This window comes from Seriola aureovittata, chromosome 3, assembly GCF_021018895.1.
Source record: "Seriola aureovittata isolate HTS-2021-v1 ecotype China chromosome 3, ASM2101889v1, whole genome shotgun sequence".
NCBI classification, from domain to species: domain Eukaryota; kingdom Metazoa; phylum Chordata; class Actinopteri; order Carangiformes; family Carangidae; genus Seriola; species Seriola aureovittata.
The window spans coordinates 25,917,125-25,936,037 of record NC_079366.1 but is presented as its reverse complement, the minus strand read 5'-3'; the positions used below and the strand labels follow the sequence as shown (position 1 = coordinate 25,936,037).

General features: G+C 40.5%; 1 protein-coding gene across 4 annotated transcripts in view; it reads left to right on the top strand.

Annotated features, from left to right (window-relative positions):
• elfn1b (extracellular leucine-rich repeat and fibronectin type III domain containing 1b) overlaps positions 1-18,913 on the top strand; it is a 124,161-nt gene that overhangs the window by 90,510 nt on the left and 14,738 nt on the right. The window contains exons 4-5 of one of the 4 annotated variants that reach the window (XM_056372019.1): positions 14,498-14,548; positions 16,036-16,215. The exons of 2 other annotated variants lie outside the window; for them this stretch is intronic. The gene's annotated coding sequence lies outside the window, so the exon portion shown is untranslated. The remainder of the gene's footprint in view (positions 1-14,497; positions 14,549-16,035; positions 16,216-18,913) is intronic. One more of the 4 variants, XM_056372018.1, reaches the window with a different exon arrangement.

Here is an 18,913-nt window from a genome sequence, read left to right as displayed (position 1 = left end):
TCTCTGCACTGCAGAAGTCTCCATGTTATCAAGCCATTAATTGGCCTAAAAGTCTTATTTTTTGAAAATGTAATGTGAAAGTAAAGAAATCTGACAGTGTGGCAAATTAATTCAAGTGTCATCAATACAAATGTATTTCTTTTAAAAGATTGTTTAGGATCAAGTGTTGCAGTATTTGTCTTTTTATTATGGTGCAGCAAACTGTCTTATACTTAGAAATCCTTGATAAAATATTCATATATGAAGCTGGTTTAAAAATCTTACTGCAGCAGAGTTTTTCTTGTCACCTGCTTTAAGAAAACTAGACCTTTATTACTCTGTGGCTCAATACCAGACAAAAATTGGTCCAGTGATACACTCAACAAAGCTTAGACAGTAATGTTTAGAGCAGGAATGTGGAGTATTGATGAAAAGGTTAATTGTTCACATGGTTTGTTCTTGAAATAGTGAAAAAAAATGGTATCAATCGGTTTCAACCTCTTCACGTCGTCTTCAGGTTCATTTGAATCATCAACTATCTTTACCTTTACTGACTATTTGTGATTTGTTTGGAGTGTTTCTGTATTTTCTAAATTACACTAATTATCACCCATCTGTTGTCTCCATTATCCAATCAGGACACATCTCTGAATGAATGTATAAAAATGTCAGTTTCAGGTATTGTCTCCTGATTCAACTGTTTCATGAACAAGCCATGAAGCCAATAAAGGCCCCATATCAAAACTCCACATTACTCCTGCTTAGCTACTGTACACTGTACTTTTTTTTTTTTTTTTTACAATATTTTTTATGCATAGAGCACTTTTCTAAAACTCTATAAATAAAAGTGCTTCACTCAAGACAACAACTTCAAAACAAGCAGATCATGAAAACAAAATAAAATAAAATAAAACCATTTACATGTTCAGTGGAGATGTTATAACAACAGCAAACTCCACCTGCTTTGTGGTGGAAACAATCCGGTAGACATCATTCAGAATCAGGTCATTCCTCTCTGTTAGAGTCTTGTTTGTTTATGCTGATCACAGTAATGTCTCAAAATTAAGGCGGTAATGACGCATTTATTTCGAAATGCTAAGCTAAGCATTGGCACGTGCGTTTGAGGAAAAATCGTCCCGAGAAGATCCTGTCACCATCTGTGTGGTCGATTTGTCTCCACAGCGTGCCGGTGACAGGTGTAAAAAGAGAGACAGACAGAGCAAAAGACAGACGGAGAGAAGTCGACGCAGAGCTCAGTTGAAAGAAAATCAAAATCAGCCACATAAGTTCCTCCTTGCTTTATCACAGCCCCACACATCCACGCTGCACGTGCACAGACGCCTCCGAGATGTGACAGACGATAGTCTAGCGACATGACACGACGGAAAACAAAACTGAAAACAAACAAAACGAATCACAAAGTCTGAGGAGGTGCATTTCATATGCAGGGGAACTACCGGGAAACAAAAGAGAGGGACAGAGCCTAACAGATGGAGGTGCATGTTTGTGTTTCTGTGTCTGTACTTGTGCGTGTATTGGGGGGGGGGGGGTGGGGGGGGGGGGGGGGGGGGGGGGGGGTCGGATAACTTGAGAGAAAAGTGCTTCTTATCCACTGAGCTCTGCAAACAAGGACAAAACCATTGAACAAATAATATAAACTCAGTGATAAACAGAGGTGCAGCTGGAAAGTTTCTGGCAGAGGGTTTGCCTTTCATTCACACTAGCACTTCACATGCCCCCCCCCCCCCCCCCCCCAAAAATAAAAAATTAAAATTAAAATTAAAAAAACAAGACACACATTTTAAACTGTTATGGTTTATTTTTGAATTAAAATCAGATTTCAAAGACCATACACGCTTTGGGGCAACAAAGATTAGCCTCAAATAGCTGATTATCTGTGGGAAATTAGCATCTTTGCCTGTATGTGTTTGCAAAAGTCTGTGTGTCTTGTCCTAAAGCATCTAATTTGAATTCTTCAAATGTTAAATTTGCAAGGTGGGACTCACACTCACATAAACAGACAGATGTCTCTTGGGATTATGCAAAATGGTCACAAATCTGCAGCCTAGTCAGATCTTTTCCACACAGCACCTAAAACCATATTAAATCTTCCCTGGTACATTATTTTGGTGAGGAAAAATGACTAATAGAATAATCCCTCGTCGTTGCTTTAGAACCCGACTCTAAGCTCATCACAAATCCAAAACAATTCCCATCTGAGGCAGAGGAAACCAAAAATAAGCTGTGAAGATGCTGTTTTTGTGGATGAGGAAGGCAGGTGAGGCTGTGGTGAACGACAGAGCCCTTCGCCAGTATCAAATGGTGTTTGAGGGATAAGTCCTGTGATCGCAGGCGTAAATGTGAGGTACTTCATTTGGAATAGATTTGTAAAAGTGCCCAGCCATGTTTAACCACATGAATATTCATCTGGGAAAGCTCTTCTCTTCAGCCAGTAGAGTATTTCTATGATCCAGGCCAATTCTCTTTATTTTAAAAGATTTTCTTGGTACACTGTAAATTTGAACAGTAGTGGAAAAACTACTCGGATCTTACTATTCAGCTGCTAAACGGCCAGATATTTCCCTCAGGAGTTGGTTAAAGACTTGACTCAGAGTGGCCAGAAACATGACTCCAAATTCATGCTGATGTTGCTTTGTATCTGCTGGATGTTAGCTGTTACTGTTAGCTAACAGGTCTGCAATATCAACTTTATTATGTCACAGTTTCCACTGCTGTAGCCAAAAACTGTCTATTGCAGGGTTAAGTAAAAGTACTACAAGTAAAAAGTTAAAGTTTTGGAAGTGTAAAATCTGTATACTTCCCCTTTAAGTAAAATTACAAAAGTATTACCAGTAAAATTAACTTAAATCTTGAAAAGTAAAAGGACTCATTGTGCAGCAGAATGGCCCTATGAATGTTAGTTTAAAGGAGCTATTTGTAAGTTTTGCTATTGCTACAAAGACAGTGTTAGCATTAACAGCTGTTTACTCACCAGTCTAGAGGAAACTTTACTAGTTCAACACCAATCACCACTACACACTCCTGACAAGAAACCATGTTCAGCAGCAGAGAAAACTTACAAATAGCCCCTTTTAATGTACATTATGTTAATTATTGCTGAAGCTGTGTCAGCAGCACCTGGTGGATGATAGTGAAGCTAATTTACCTACTTTAGTTAATAAACTGATCATATGGCTTGTGCTTAAAAATCTTATTCTGCAAAGCAACTAGTAACTAGTGGAGTAAAAAGTACAATATTTCACTCTGAAATAGAAGTTTAAAGTAGAACATGGAGATAAAGTACAAATACTTGATTTTTCAAGTCACATCTGCATTTTAATTAGAGCATGTTGTGTTAATAATAGCTACATGTTCAAACAAATAAATGTTAAGGTCACTTGCTGCTATAGGAACTGGCTGGTCCACTGGCACAGTGGCCCACACAATGTTTTGCGTGTATGTGTGAATGTGTAGTTATGAGATGTGATCAGCAAGGATTGATAAAGTTGGATTTATAATATTCAGCGGGAGAGACTTTGTAAGGGTCTGAATTGTAGCGTATCGCATGTTTTCAGGAAAATGTGACACCTCAAAGATAAGAGCAACCTTTTCATCAAATGTAGTGGATTTCCCTGCTGTTCTAGAAGTGCTAAACTTAAAATTTTCAAGCCTGTCAGGAGCTGAAATATGAAGAAACATCAAGAAAATGCATCCAAAAACAGTCTGACGTCCGACTTCTATCAGGGACTAATATGTCAAACACAGCTGGTTTTATCTTTGAAGGAATAAATGCGTTTGGTTGGTTTGGTGGGTGAAAAACACTGATACAAAACATTATAAATCTTTAATAAAAATTCTAACTTGATGGAGATGATGACTCAAGCAAGAAATTTAAACAGTTGTCTCATTCCTTTATTCTAGTCTGATCAGATTTGACAGTTGTTTGAAATAATTTCAGGCTCCTCTTGTGGTTTTGTTACTCAACAATCTCTGATTTTATGGATGTACTTCAACTTCAGTGGACGTATGAAAAGAGCAGCAGGCGTTTCACTGCATCTGATTGGTGATGAATGGCCCTTTTTAATATGTGCATGTTCGCCAAGTATTCATTTGTAGAAACATAATACGGAGAATATGAGGAGGCAGACATAACAAAAGAGGAAGCGGTGGTGAAATATGACGGTGGTCAAACAGATTATTAGCAGCTTGTTGTGTCTGAGTGGAAGTGTAACTGTGAAAATGAAGCTCTGATGCAGCACCTCCTGCTCGCTCAGAGATGTCAATCAAACTGTGTGGTACTGGTGGAGTAAGCAATTCTTCAGAGTATTTACATAAAGAGTGGAGGAGAGGAAAGATGTCTCAGCTCATCTGAATGTAGAACAGTCTGATTGTATCATTTTGATAAATTATTCTAAGTGTCTTTTTATGTGCAACATCACATAACAGCTCAAGCAGACCATCACTGTTGCCTAACCTCATCAGTTTACTATCACTGAGTAATTTGAGTACTCTGCCTGGCCAAAAGTATGTGGACACCAGTACATTAGACACATATTTGAACACTTCCAAAACACTTCGACTCATTTAGTTGGATGGGGATGAGGTCAGTGTTCTGTACAGGCCAGTCAAGCTTTTCCACACCAACCTGGCCAAACCATTTTCATACTGAGGGTTTGGAGTTATTATTCCATGGAACAGCTCCTCATACATGAAAAAGAAAACATGTTGTTTGTCTGTACATTTTAAAAATCATCCATATGAACAGTTTGGATAAGGAAAAGAACATCTTTATGGTTAAAAGAAACCAAGGACTTGAGCTGTGGTCTGTAGTGTCAAAGTCATGTGTTTTGTAGAGTGGTTAAAATACTTTTTTTAAATTTTTTTTTGCTGATCACATCCAAAGTATCTCAGCTCGTCGCTCATCTTCCGGGCTGGTACTCCCGGCTGCTTCTCTAAACTGGGAGCACACTGATCCAAATCTATAGATAAGTACCTCACACAACCCCAAGTCAGCTAACCCGAACTATCACTTTAACAATACCACGCCTGATACCTATATTTATGTTATTTTAATGAAGAATTAATAGCCTCAGTATCACTGACACATTGAAATAACACAGCTGGAGACTACTTAATCTCACACAGCTTATTTTTTATAAGCTTCTTGATCCAAATACTGAGGGTCATGCTTCAAAAATATAAAGTTTATAAGCTTAAACTATTTATATGATATGAATAAAAGTCCATTCAGGAGAATGCCACAGTGACGTGACGTGATGATCTAGAAAGACGACTTCTCACTCTGTTGGATTTGTTGGCACTAAAAAAAAAACACAGAGTTCATTCAGGGTTATATGTTGGTGTTCCAGAGTTGAGGATCTCTCTCACAAACTATCTTTGACAAGTGCTGACAGCAGCAAACCAACAACAGCCAAGTTTAAGATGGGAGCTACTGCTTTGCTAATGATCATTAGCATCAGAGCTTGGTGAATCTGTGTACTTTTCCAACCTCAGAGTCTGAACTCAAGGTCACCTCATTGCTGCACAACAAATAATATTTCACACGGCATGTTGAAGGCTGAGGTAGACAAAACACAGCAGAGTGAAATGAAAATGAATGAAAGGAGCAGATTTTGATCTGTGATATTATAGGCAGCACAATCCATTAAAGTTTACCTGGATTGGCCTGATACTGACCTGATTAGGCTTCATCCACGCTGGTGTTGTTTAGTTTTAACCACATCACTTTTGCTACATTTACACCTGGCGTCCTATTACTATTCACAAGCTTTCAAGCCCCTAAAACGGAGACTTCTGGAAACTCTTTAGTTGAATGGAAACTTTTAGTTTTGAAACTCTGGTGATGCATTTTAACTTTTGGAAATGATGACGCAGACAACCACATTCGCTTCCTGATTCAGTCTCATCAGTCAGTCAATCAGTATCCTTCCCTGATGCGTCATACTCCTATCACGTGACCCTTCCCTTTTCTAATATGTTGCCGTATTTGCTTTGCAACGACTAACAGTTTGTTTTACAGCCGCCATGTCAGTTCAGTAACAGTTCCAACTTATCGCCGCTTCAAGCAAAGAAATCTCTGGTCTTACATTTTGCCATTGCTGCTCTTCATTCATAGTATTTTCTATAACCGAGCAACCAACTGCAGAGCAGACAATCTGCCTCCTGTTTACACCCACATGTGGAAGCCCAGTGTACACGAATGGTCATGTGAGATGTGTTTTCAGGCGTGTTAGTATGTAGGAGATTATCTCTGATACGGAGCTAAAACGCTTGTCTGGACAGAGATCGTGTGCCGTTTTAAAACGAAACATATTAGCATGGACACAGTCTAAGGATGAGCTCAGCTCCTTCACCTCCTACTCCTCGCTGTCTCTCCGCTTCTCTTTAACTCTCCTTCCTTTTCTGTTTGTGTGTGTGTGAGCGTCTGTGTGTATACACGATATAAAAACACATTTATCACATTGTGCTAGCCGTGGCTTACTGCCTCCTTCTTCCTTTCCAGCTCATGTGTGAATGTATTTGTGTGTGCGCTCATGCTGGGTTTTCTTTTACTTTAGGCAACACTGCTTTCTTTTAGGCATTTTGTTTACACAAATTCATGTTTTATGTATGTAACGCATGCAAACATTGTAGCTGTATTGCATGCTATGCATTTAAACTGTGTGTGTGTGTGTGTGTGTGTGTGTGTGTGTGTGCTGGCGTGAATGTCATCTTTTTATTGGCCAATTCTTTGAAGCAGTGTCCTTAGGTCAACAGATTTTATGAGGTTTAGACAAAAGATTTACAGAGTGTCATTGGATTTGTTACACACACATACCTACGCACACGCACACGCACACGCACACGCACACGCACACGCACACGCACACACACACACACACACACACACACACACACACACACACACACACACACACACACACACACAACCTCTCCATGCCAGGTCAGTTCAATCACACTTCTTGAGTCACAGTTGCTATGAAATAACCTTGGCGAGCTTTCTGTGGGTTTGTATGGAGCCAGATGAAGCACCGCCGTGATGAGGTGTTGACCTCAGCTCCCGCCTGGTTGGTTCAGTGCATTCATAAAGTGTCCAGACCCCTTCACTTTTTTCACATTTTATTATGTTGCAGCCTTATGCTACAAGTGTTTGAATTAATTTTTTCCTTCATCAATCTACACTAAACACCCCATAATGACAAAGAGAGTTGAAACACCTTTGGGAACTGGATTTGGGGATTTTCTGCCATTCTTCTCTGCAGATCCTCTCAAGCTCTGTCAGGGTGGATGGGGACTGTCTGTGGACATCCACTTTCAGGTCTCTCCAGGGATGGTCACTCGGGCCACTCGAGTTGTCCTTAAGCCACTCCTGCGTTGTCTTGGCTGTGTGCTGAGGGTCATTGTCCTGTTGGAAGGTGAACCTTTAGGTCAGTCTGAGGTCCTCAGTGTTCTGGACCTGGTTTTCTTGAAGGATATCTCTGCACTTTTCTGTGTTCAGCTTTCCCTCAACTCTGACCAGAGCTGTGCCTCGAAACAATCCTGCAATTGAGCTCTGCAGGCGGTTCCTTCCTCTTCATGGCTCGGTTTTTTCACTGATATGCTTGTCAGCTGTGAGACCTCATGAAAACAGGTGTAAGTCTTTCCAAATGGGAGGAAAAATGGGAGGAACCTGAGCTAAATTTCAAGTGTCATAGCAAAGTGTCTGAATACTTATGTCAATGTGATATTTCAGTTTTTCTTTCATAATAAATTTGCAAAAAAATTCTAAAATGATATCTCCACTTTGTCATTATTGAGTACTGAGAGTAGAATCATGAGGAGAAAATCAATTTAAAAGGATTCTGAGGCTAAAATTACATACAAACAACAAAAAGTGAAGGCGACTGAACACTTCCTGAATGCACCGTCGCTGCTTTGAGTCTCATGTCACAGAGCAGCTTTCCCACACACACTCACAATACAAGTTAGGAGGTGGATACACGCTTTTCTTTTTCTCGTCTCCATACACTGAAAATAATGAGGCTGCTGGTTCCCATGATGCCTGACTGGCCGGGTACCCCTCCCTTCATGGCCAATGAAGTGGCAGACACTCGCTCATTACAGCTTAAGGAGGCACGGACACATTGATGTACGCACACACACGCACACACACACACAGTCTGACTTCACCTAATGCTGATTTAGCAGCACATACCATCTGTCTAGAATGATTAACCTTTCCATCAATCACTGCTTTCCCCATTTTCCAGACACACATTTACAAAGCATGCACATGCCGACTCTCACAAGCAGCGAGTGAGAACGCAATCACATTCATATAGACATGAAATAAGAAATCCAGGTTTTATCCTCAATATTTATATAAAAAAAAAAAAAAGGTTATTAGCGCCTGCCACTGATACGAGTTTATGGAATTTTCTCACGCCCTGAACATCAATCTTAATTAGCTTCTTGTAAGAAACGGGCTCCTACATGAACACAGTATTATCAGTCATGGTTAGAAGAATAGTGCTTATTTTATAGGAGAGATTTCCATATTATTGTATTGTGTCTGCTCATGTTCAAACTACATTAAAGTGGATTGGGCTCTGTTGAAAATACATAACCAGCTGCTCTCAGATACTGCGCTGCTATTGCTGCATCCTTCACCCAACAACATCCGTGCTCTGTAGTTTGAATGGGCAGGTGCCGCTCCACCACTGCATCTGCTGCCTACCCCTGACCCTACAAACTACAGGTTGCTACTGTGAGTTAGCAAAATAACATGATTAACAAAGCAAATTTGTCGAATATCAAACATGGATTGATTAACCCAGACAGGATCATCAAACTCTGAAGCTGATGTTATTCCTAGAATTTTCTTTTTAACTGATACGTTTATATTTATGTTTAGCTTGAAAGTTGAAAAACTTCTGACAGTGTATTATTATATGGCCAGTTGTAAATTAATGAAAGTTGGAGTGATATTGGACGAAGCCACAGTCTTCGTCAGTGGATAGTTTTCGCTGTTGTCATGGAGATGGATATATTGACGTGAGCTCAATAGCTGGTATGATTTCATCTATTGGACTTTTAAGACATCTTATTTGTGCTGCTTTATATTCAAACATTCTTGATGTTGAAAACAACAGTTCCATTTACTAGATGATTCCAGAACTTTCTAACTTGTTACACAGTCTTCATCATCATTGCGGGAGAATGAGAAGTCCTAAAGTGTAATAAAACATAAGTCATAACGGCCACTGAGTTCACATGCAAACAGATCTGTCTCCATGACAACTCAGGAAACACAGTCTGCTGATGAAGACTGCATGATATGACAGAAAGCCCCAGAAAAAGTAGTAAGTGGACCTTGAGTTGAGATTGTTTTGTCAAAGATAAGTTTGCTCACTGCTGGTGAAGAGTTGTTTAACTCTGTGTGCTGTGGTAGTTGCTATGGTCACACACAGCAAGTTGGAAAAAGTTCAAACATCATCAGCTCAGGTGGCAGCAGCAAATACTGTAATAATGTGTGTAGGTGGAGAGAGAAACAACCCCCCCCCCCCCCCCCCATCAGCTGCTGCTGACCGCTGCTGCAGGTCCGCAGTGTTTACATTAGACACAATAGAGGAGGAGGTAATTGCTTGTTGTCAGAATCAGAGGACAGTTGTTTATGTTTCGAGGGAGATGCCAGTGTCAATCAGGTGAAACCGCAACCACAGTCCCAATGACACAGATTAATTTAAGGATGTCTTTCTAACTTAACTGGAGCTTAGTTTGTCACTAATGTTTAATTTGTACAGAAATATGTACAATTTGAAAACGTGTTCAGGTGCTTAAAGTTATTCACTAAATCCACCCTCTCTCTCATTTTTCTAGTTAAACACTCACTCATTCTCGTTTACTCAAGGATCAGCGCAGATTAAATTAGGCTTGAAGGTCCCTTTGTTGTTCCCAAAAGCATACTAGTATTGCATGTTTACTGTACGTGCATTTCCTGCTGACACATAACAATATTTGCACACGTGAGCAACCACAATGGCATACTAATGTTTCAAGCCTGGCCTGATTAATCTGTCTGTCTCTGTCTGTGTGTGTGTGTGTGTGTGTGTGTGTGTGTGTGTGTGTGTGTCCTGTTATGTCATGTGCCCTACAGCTACTGTTTGGGAATTTCAGCCTATCTTTAGTGGAGACCAGGAAACAATATATTACTAGATTTTTGACAGAGATGCGACCCTTCATACACAGGACCATGCTGATGCTGCTGGAATTGATGATTGATTGATCTCTGAGTTTAGAGACGTTTGATGAAATAAGGGTGGAACTATTACTCACAGACCGGACTGAGTTTCAAAGTGAAACAGTATTTGTGAGATCTGTACATAACATTTTAATGATTTATGTTTGCTCAGTGTGACCTTTTCTTTTTCCTCTTAGCTTAAATTTCCCATAAAAGTTTTCTATCTGAGGTTCAAGCAAAGCTCAATAATTTCACTTAGGGAGATGAATCTGCTGAAGCTGAACTTTTGTCAGTACATTTGCAGTTAACTGACATTATGTTGCATGATTACTTTGTATTAAAGCCTTCCAAAATTGCAAGTGAAACTTTAGACTTAAGCAGTAAAAACTGCAGATGAATTTTAATGGCAGTGCAACAGAGGCAGCTGCTGTCCTTTCATTTAGGTGGCTGGATCCCAAGCTCCGGGGCTAAACTGTGGGAGGTGCATTATGACAAAAACAGGTGGGGCAAAATGTTCATTAAAGCCAAATGACCAGACCGAGGCTGCAACGTTACTGACACAAAGCCAGAATAAATCAAATTGAAAAACAAGCAGCATTTCCATTGTTGAATCTCGTCAGCTGCAACTAGTGAACTGATGCTACACATTGCAACGTATAAAAATCAGTTTTTCAGTAAACCTTTGAAAAAACATCCTGGTATAACAACCGCTAATAAGCCAATGCTAATGTCAAGACATCCAGGCTTTTAGCACGCACAGCAGCAGCTGCTGAAACTCATGAGACACAAGAAGCACTTGTATTAAAATGGACTATAGATCAGTGGTCTCTAACCTGGGGGGGTCACGGCTCCTCCAAGAGGTTACGAGATAAATCTGAGGCGGCACCAGATGATTAACGGCTTTGCAAAGGAAAAACTATCCTCACCTTTTCAGGCCTTGAAGAATTACACAAAATAAATAGTCTAAGGTCGGAGGGGAACACTTAGAAATCATAGCCATGTGCAACTCGTGGGTTGCTCCACTTTAAGGGGTCACAAGTCAAAAAGGTTTGGAACCACGGGACACAGAATATCTTGAGTAGATTTTTTTGTGCAGGGTTGGGGGTAAACCCGTCTGCGAGACCCCCCCTGAGCTGAGCCCGCTGAGTCCAAAACAACTTTAAATTTAAATTTATTAAAATGCAAATTCAACAGATTTTTTTTTTTTTACATTGCACTATGGTTTTTAATTGTGCCATGAGATTATGAGAGATTCACAAATTGTCAATTCACCTCTCCCAACTTTCACCTGTCCCACCTTGGCTCCACATTTTGCTTCAGTCTAGCTTCTTCAGCTTCAAATCATTTAGAAACCATTAGGTGAAACCACACTGATTTCATATCTGCTATTATTTAAAGTCTGTTGTTAAAAGCAAGTTATGATGGTGTGTTTAAGTCAGAATCTATGACGTGTCCCTGTACATGTTGGTGGTCGCAGCACAAAATATAGCTGAACGGATGCTATTCGTGGTTCTACGGCCTGTGTGTGACAGAGATCGCACGACTATGAGAGAGACACAAAAGAAGTTAGTACCGTGGTTCCATTATTTCCATCATATATCTGGATTGCCGTTCCCACCATCACAGCAGAGGTTGTCTCTATTTTCGTCAACACATCGGCAACCTGGAGAGCAGGTGAGCAGCACTTCCATTATGTCGCCTTCCCAAATTCAGTCAACAACTCACTGGTGTCTGTCACACACAAACGCACGCAAACCAAACACAACACAAGCTGACAGGCATGCAGAGAAATGTGCGCTCATGGCAGAGCTACAGGTCGTATGAATACTTTTAACCATAATGTGTTTATCAGGAAGTGGCAGTGAGAAAAGGTTATTATGTGTGTGTGTGTGTGTGTGTGTGTGTGTGTGTGTGTGTGTGTGTGTGTGTGTGTGTGTGTGTGTGTGTGTGTGTGTGTGTGTGTGTGTTTGGGAATGTGCTCAAAGGACACATTGATGCTGCTTTTACAACATTTTACAGTTGGCTGCATGTATCAAGACAGGAAGGAAATGAACAGCTTGAGGTGTCTGAGTGATGCTTCTTCAGCTGCTGCTAGCTGTGGGTGTGCGTATTTGTGTGTGTGTGTGTGTGTGTGTGTGTTTGTGTATGAGGGAGCGACAGATACAAATAAAGAGAGAGGGGGAGATGCTTTCCACTATGAGTTATGGTATGTAGTCCCGGTCATTTGTCTGGTAAAGTTCTAAAGCCAAACTTTGCAAAAGTTTTCAGACAGGCCATAACACGGTCCACCTACCAGAGCACATAAGCTCTGCTTTCTATTACTAAGAAATCTCTCCCTCTCTCCCGCGCTCACTCACTCCCTAGGTGCAGAGGTCCTATATTTTACTGCATGTGCTGAAGACAACAGATAACTACAGCAGAGCTGCTTGTTTGGAAAAAAAAAAAAAATCCATCCACTTTTCAGAGAACTCTGGAGATTATTTTCCGCAGGAACATTAGATTGATCCATAGCGCGCCTGCTTTTTAAAGTATTGTCCGTCTAAACAGATGTGCTCTTACAGGACTAATTGCTAGAAAATCATTCTTCTGAGAATCAAATTCTCGCTGCCTGTAGGTTGAAAGATGGCTCTGAAAAGTTTTGCTCTTTCATGGAGAATAGCAGCTTGGATTCACAGCAGTCAGTGTCTGGCTAGACCAGAGTGGAGTAAAGCGCTCAGTCCACAGACAAATACACACAGCCTGTTTTCACAAACTGGTCCTAAAACGAGCTGTCAGGACTTCTGTAATTTTGTGATGTCACAACAAAGCAGTCACCGCTCTCAACCATGCCTTAAGCCCCGCCCACCTGTATCCACCATCCAACCTTTCAGGTTTTGATTTCTCTGAGCATTTACCTGAAATCTGCTATTTTATTCACTCAGAAAAAACAAAACATGGGGAGAGAGAATGTTACAACATGCAACATAAATATATGCATGCTTTTATCCACCACTGGAGAAAGGCATATCAAGATAAACAGTTTGAGTTTGGATGCCATTAAACCATCACAGAAGAAGATTGTGCACCACGACAACGCAATTAAAAGAGCACCAGTAAAACCTCCACACAGATCTAATGTTTTCATCTACCATTACTGTTTTTTCATCTCCTCAGTAGAGTGTAAGCTTCAGTGATATTTAAGTCACATGCTTTCTTCACATCATCGTGTAGCCATTTTGTTGCGATGCTTTATGCAAATTTACAGTTTTACACTATTTATTTTTGACTGTTACCGCAAATATCAGGACTTTCAAGACAGAGTGTAACTCATCCGTCACTTAGAAATAAAAATAAAAAAGTCAACAAAACCTCTCAAGCAAAATCTCAAACATAACGTACTTTTCTGCTGTTGATCAATATTGGTCAGTATGATCCAGACACTCAGTTTTTCTACAGCTTTGCCATTTACACTACACATTTATATAGTCATATTGTATTATAGCAGAAAGTATTGTATTTAGTCACATATTGGCAAAGCAATGAGTGTTTGGAACAAGCCGAGCGTACAGATCAACAGTGGAGAAATGGATTATAGTGCAAGACTAGTTTGAAAGATTTCTATGAACACATTTTTGGCCGGGACTCTGAGTCACTGTTAGGATCCATTGTAACTGCTGTGAATCCAATCTAACGACAGCTGTCATCCTCTGCAGAAAAAAAAAAAAAAAACAAGCTACAAACTCCTCCGAGTCACCTCTCAAGCCTTCACACTGAAAGTATTTGATACTCAAAAGTGGATTTTTACTCCTCTAACACCACCTGAAGTGTAACAGGTCACAATGACCACTGCATGCAACGCTGATGCTGGACAGACACACAATAGAAGATTTGTGAGGGTGGATTCAGCTGCCTGTGTGTTTTCATCCTGGCAGGTGTATAAAGCCACGTCTTTTGGAAATGAGTGAGTAACAGTAATGTTACTGTGTGGATATTGGAGTCCATTAGTTTTGCATGTATACAATGTGGGAGCCTGACAAATCCTTTTATGTCAGAGAGTGTGCATGTGTGGGTGTATGTGTTTATTTGTCTGGGATCACACATAGCTTTCAGACATGTTTATCTTCAACATTAGCGTGTGTCCGAGAGTGTGTATGTGTGTGTACTTCGGAGTGTGAAATCCCATTAAGCGTGTTAAAACCCTCTTTGGCCTACTGCCTGCTCAGAGAGAGAGAGAGAGAGAGAGAGACTACACACACACGCAGTTATCACACCTGTGTACATGTTTGTTTTTCTGTGCAGGCCTGCAGTGTGCGACTTTGCGTAGCAGCTTTTGGAGGAGTGCTATGTAAGGTGATGGTGCTAATTTTCTGATGTATATTTCACAACACCAACACCGTGTCACACTTGACACAGGATTTACCTGTTTCTGGAATCTTGTATACAGAGTCTTCAATGTGCCAAAATATGTCAATACTTTTTTTGTGTGTGTGTGTGTGTGTTTTTTCAGTGTTTAATCAATGAATAAATAAAAAACCGATGAACTAAATTAGGTTAAATGATGCATAAAACAAAATGCAAATAATCATAATAATAAAAAAACACAATGATTACATTTTGCTTCCTATTTGCCTTTAAGTGATCATTTATTTATTTGAAATGCAATATGAAATTGAAATACATAAAAAAAATAAATAACATTAAGATAAATTTAAATGCCTATTTTGAAAGAAATAACTTTGAAGCTCCATTTGAAAACTCATTAGTTTTTAGTTTGAATGACAACATGAGAATATAAATTCATCATTCAAAAATCCAATAACGAAATGCACTACATTGCCAAAAATAGTCTTTCCACTTTGTTTTTGTCTACTGTAGAATTATTAAAGGTCCCATATAGTGTAAAAAGTGAGACTTCCATGTCTTTTTTGATTATGAAGCAGCTCTAGGTTCTGTATTAATACAGTGAAAATATCAAAGCCTCAGTCCACAGTGAAATGCACACAGCCTGTATTCAGAAACTGAGCCTTAAAACGAGCCATTAGGACTTCTGTAACTTTGTGAGGTCACAACAAAGCAGTCACCCTCAGCCATGCCCCAAGCCCCGCCCACCTGTATCCACCATCCAACCTTTCAGGATTTTGATTTCTCTGAATGTTTACCTCAAATCTGCCATATTTTTCACTCAGAAAACAGTCAACACCCACCAACCTGTTGTTACTAGAGCTACAGAGAGACGCCGGAGAAAGGAGATGTAAAACTACATTGAGGTGGTTTTTGGTTCTTAAAACCACAAATACCAAAATATCTTCTTCTTTTACTTAAATATGTAAATGTATATTTCAGATTGGGTTTAGTAAATGAATTCATCACTCATGATAAGAATTCAACTGTAGCATAGCTGGGATTCAAAGTTCATTTTGACATTGGAAACAGCAGCTGACAAAACGATCTCTCCTCAAGGTCTTTTTAGTGTCTGTTCTGGACGTGTGGTATATACGGTGATTCTGGCACACACAACACTCTATACTTCCAGCCACATTTTAATGTTATTTTAGCTTTAGGGGACTTGACAATGAGAAGCAAGATTTACATCTCAGCCTGTTTGTCAGAGATAACAAAATAAAATCAAGGACTTATTCCTTCTTGCTGTGATTTGCTTCTTTCCTTTTAATGTAGCTCTGAATCTTTCCACCTCTGCATGCCATTTTTTTCCCTCCATTCCCCGTTCTCATCTTCTTCTTTTCTCCTCTCTGAATACTAAACGCATTACGTAACCATACAATGCTTCGCCACGGAGGATCATCCATGGCATCTCACATGTTCACTTCTCTCTGCAGGGGAGTGACAAGTGGAGCACCGCAGGGCCGACGGAGGAGATTTATATCAGCCGTGCCTATTATTCTGGCATAACCCCCACACTGCAACGACAGAGACAGAGATAGACAGACAGGGATGCTCTGCCACTGACAAAGAGACAGAGACGGATGAGACGCAAAAATTGTACCATGATGAGAAAAGTAAGAGCTTGTATCAATAGTATTGTTATTTTCCCCACTTTGTCTCAGTTGCCATCCCCTACAACACAGCAGTGAGCGTCTCTCTCTCTCTCTCTCTCTCTCTCTCTCTCTCTCTCTGCACCACAGGCTGGGTAGCAGGCAGTGGGATATTTCTATAATAGAAATGTCCGTCACGCTCCGTGTTTCCATATCTCTTATAGAAACGTCCATCACCCTGAGTCTGGACGTCAGCTCAACCCTCAAACTCCCCCACACCCCTCACTCCACCACCACGACCACCCCCTCACTCCCCCTCCTTTAAAGCCCCCAAGACGGAGAAGAGTGGGGGAAAAAAGACATAGGCTTTCTTCCCCTTCAGGGATGTGTGATGTTGAAGCCTTATTTCCATAAGTCAATCACTCCGATAACAGGGGAGAGGGTGAAGATGGGTGAGACTGGGAGTCAAAACAAATTACATGTCGTTGAATCGTGTGGAGGAAAGACAGACGCGCACACACTCGCTCTGTGTCTCCCGGTCGTGAGGAAGAGATGTAGTCATACTTTTCCTCGGAGCGAGCTGCTTTTTGATCCGACTCTCTTTCACTCCTGTACCTCTTCTCCTCTCCTCTTTTCTCTTTCTTCCTTTCCCCCTCACTTCGTTTCACCCCATAATCTAATCAAATCCAGATGACTCACTTTCATCGATTGCACAAATCTCATGTGTCATTCGTGCCTTGTAAAGTGTGTGTGTGTGTGTGTGTGTGTGTTTTGGCCTGTGTGTGAGTTCATATACACCAGGAGGCGAGTAGTTTGTAACTGCCGAGGACAGACTATGTAATACAGTGTGATGTGAAGTCCCAAGACACAGAGGAAAGATTAATTCTTCACAAGCTCGTCCACTGTTTGGCATCTGCACGTCCAGGGGAATCAATGAGCTTCACAGTAAAAAAAAAAAAAAACAGGCGAGGGGAATTCACTATTTCTTATTTAGTTAAATCTATATTTAATCGGGTTACACCTTTTGAACATGTGCAACAGAGACCACACCAAGAAGGCAGCTACATACTGTACATGAAGTTTTTGATAAATAATACAGAGAGGAGAAAGTTCTGGGGACAGATAGACGGATAGACTGAGAGACAGAGGCCTAACATCCCACAAAAAAAAAAAAAAAAAAGCCAACTTATTCAGAGCAATGACAACTCCCATGGATTCATCTCGCACAGCTCCAGCGGAGGCTTTGAACTCCAGCAGAGAAATGAGTTTCTGAATTTTCAAGCCTTTAAGCAGACAAATTTACACGATGAACTCAAAGCATCATAAAGACTGTCTAGCACATCTCTGTCAGGGCTCGAGGCAACAAAGAAAAATAAAACTGTACACTACTAACGTCCATATTTCTGTGTTACATAAATACCTAAATTATTTGAGAGCAATCCTGAAATAGCCGTGTAAATCAACATACAGCATTAAGAGAAGCATGTGACAGCGTTTGTAGAGCAGCGGGGGAGTGTCTCCAAAGTAAAAATCGAGAACTTTGCAGTGAGCAGCGAGAAAAACATGAAAGTCGTGCGAGGGTGTGAAGTAAAATCACGTTGTAGCTATATGCATCATTTTTCATTTTGACTGACAGCTGTGGACCAGCGTTGCAAGGACACAGTCTTGTATAGTTAATGAACATTGATACAAATTGGTCACAGCCCCCACAGTGCTGCTGCAGTCAGTAACCACATTGTGGAAACTCACAACAATAGTTACAGTAGCGACCTCAGTGCTCTGTATGTTATAAAGGCTGGATTTAAAAGAAAAAGAAAATGTTTTCAGATTAATCACGTCAATCATTTTTATTTGGATGATCCAATATCAATTCTCAAAATCCCAATACTGAGCTTTTTAGTCACGCCTTTTCTCAGTAAACATGTAGATCTCTGTTAAATGTTATGTGCAGGTAGTGGTTACAGTCTGGAAGTTGTTCAGTTAGTACTGTGTGAAATTCAGGTAGTGCAACATGCACAAAAAGCTAATTTCAAGTCAAAAAGTAACATAGATGATGGTGATGATACGACAGTCTCGTAATTATTACAGTCTATATGTGGACCGCTGTTGGGAGAATTTTGCCTTCAGGACTTTCCACTTACAGCTTTCTTTCTTTTCAGATTTCAGTCTCAGTTTGGTTTAAGTTCAGGCTACAAAGCTACTTGGTTGGGTTGAGGAAAAAACATCATGGTTTGGGTTAAAAAAGACACTTTCACAAAGGCTCTGTTCAGACCTGGTATTAACAACTGTCTCGGGGGATCCGATCACAAGTGGACAGCTGTAAGCACAGGTGTGAACGCTCGCGAGACACATTGAGGACGCATTTGAGATCCAATCACTCAGGCCACATTCGGAGGAGGTCTGGGCCACATGTGGCCACAGTCTTTTAGTAGTGTGAAAGCAAATGCATCCTGGGCAACACTGGGTTATTCCTCTCTCATGTGCATACAGATTCACCGATCACAGATTCATTTATAGGACTATCATGACTCAGGATGGTCAGCTAACTCTGGCGTTCTCGTAGTCGATGTAGAGATCACATCTACAAGAGGGATAGACTGGAAAAAGATTGCACACTGATCCGAGCTCTGCTTGTGTTTAGATATTATCTCTGACTATGAGATGTGAGGCCGTGGAAATGAACAGTGTGTGAATTCTACTTCATTCAGTCTGTCCCTGTCAG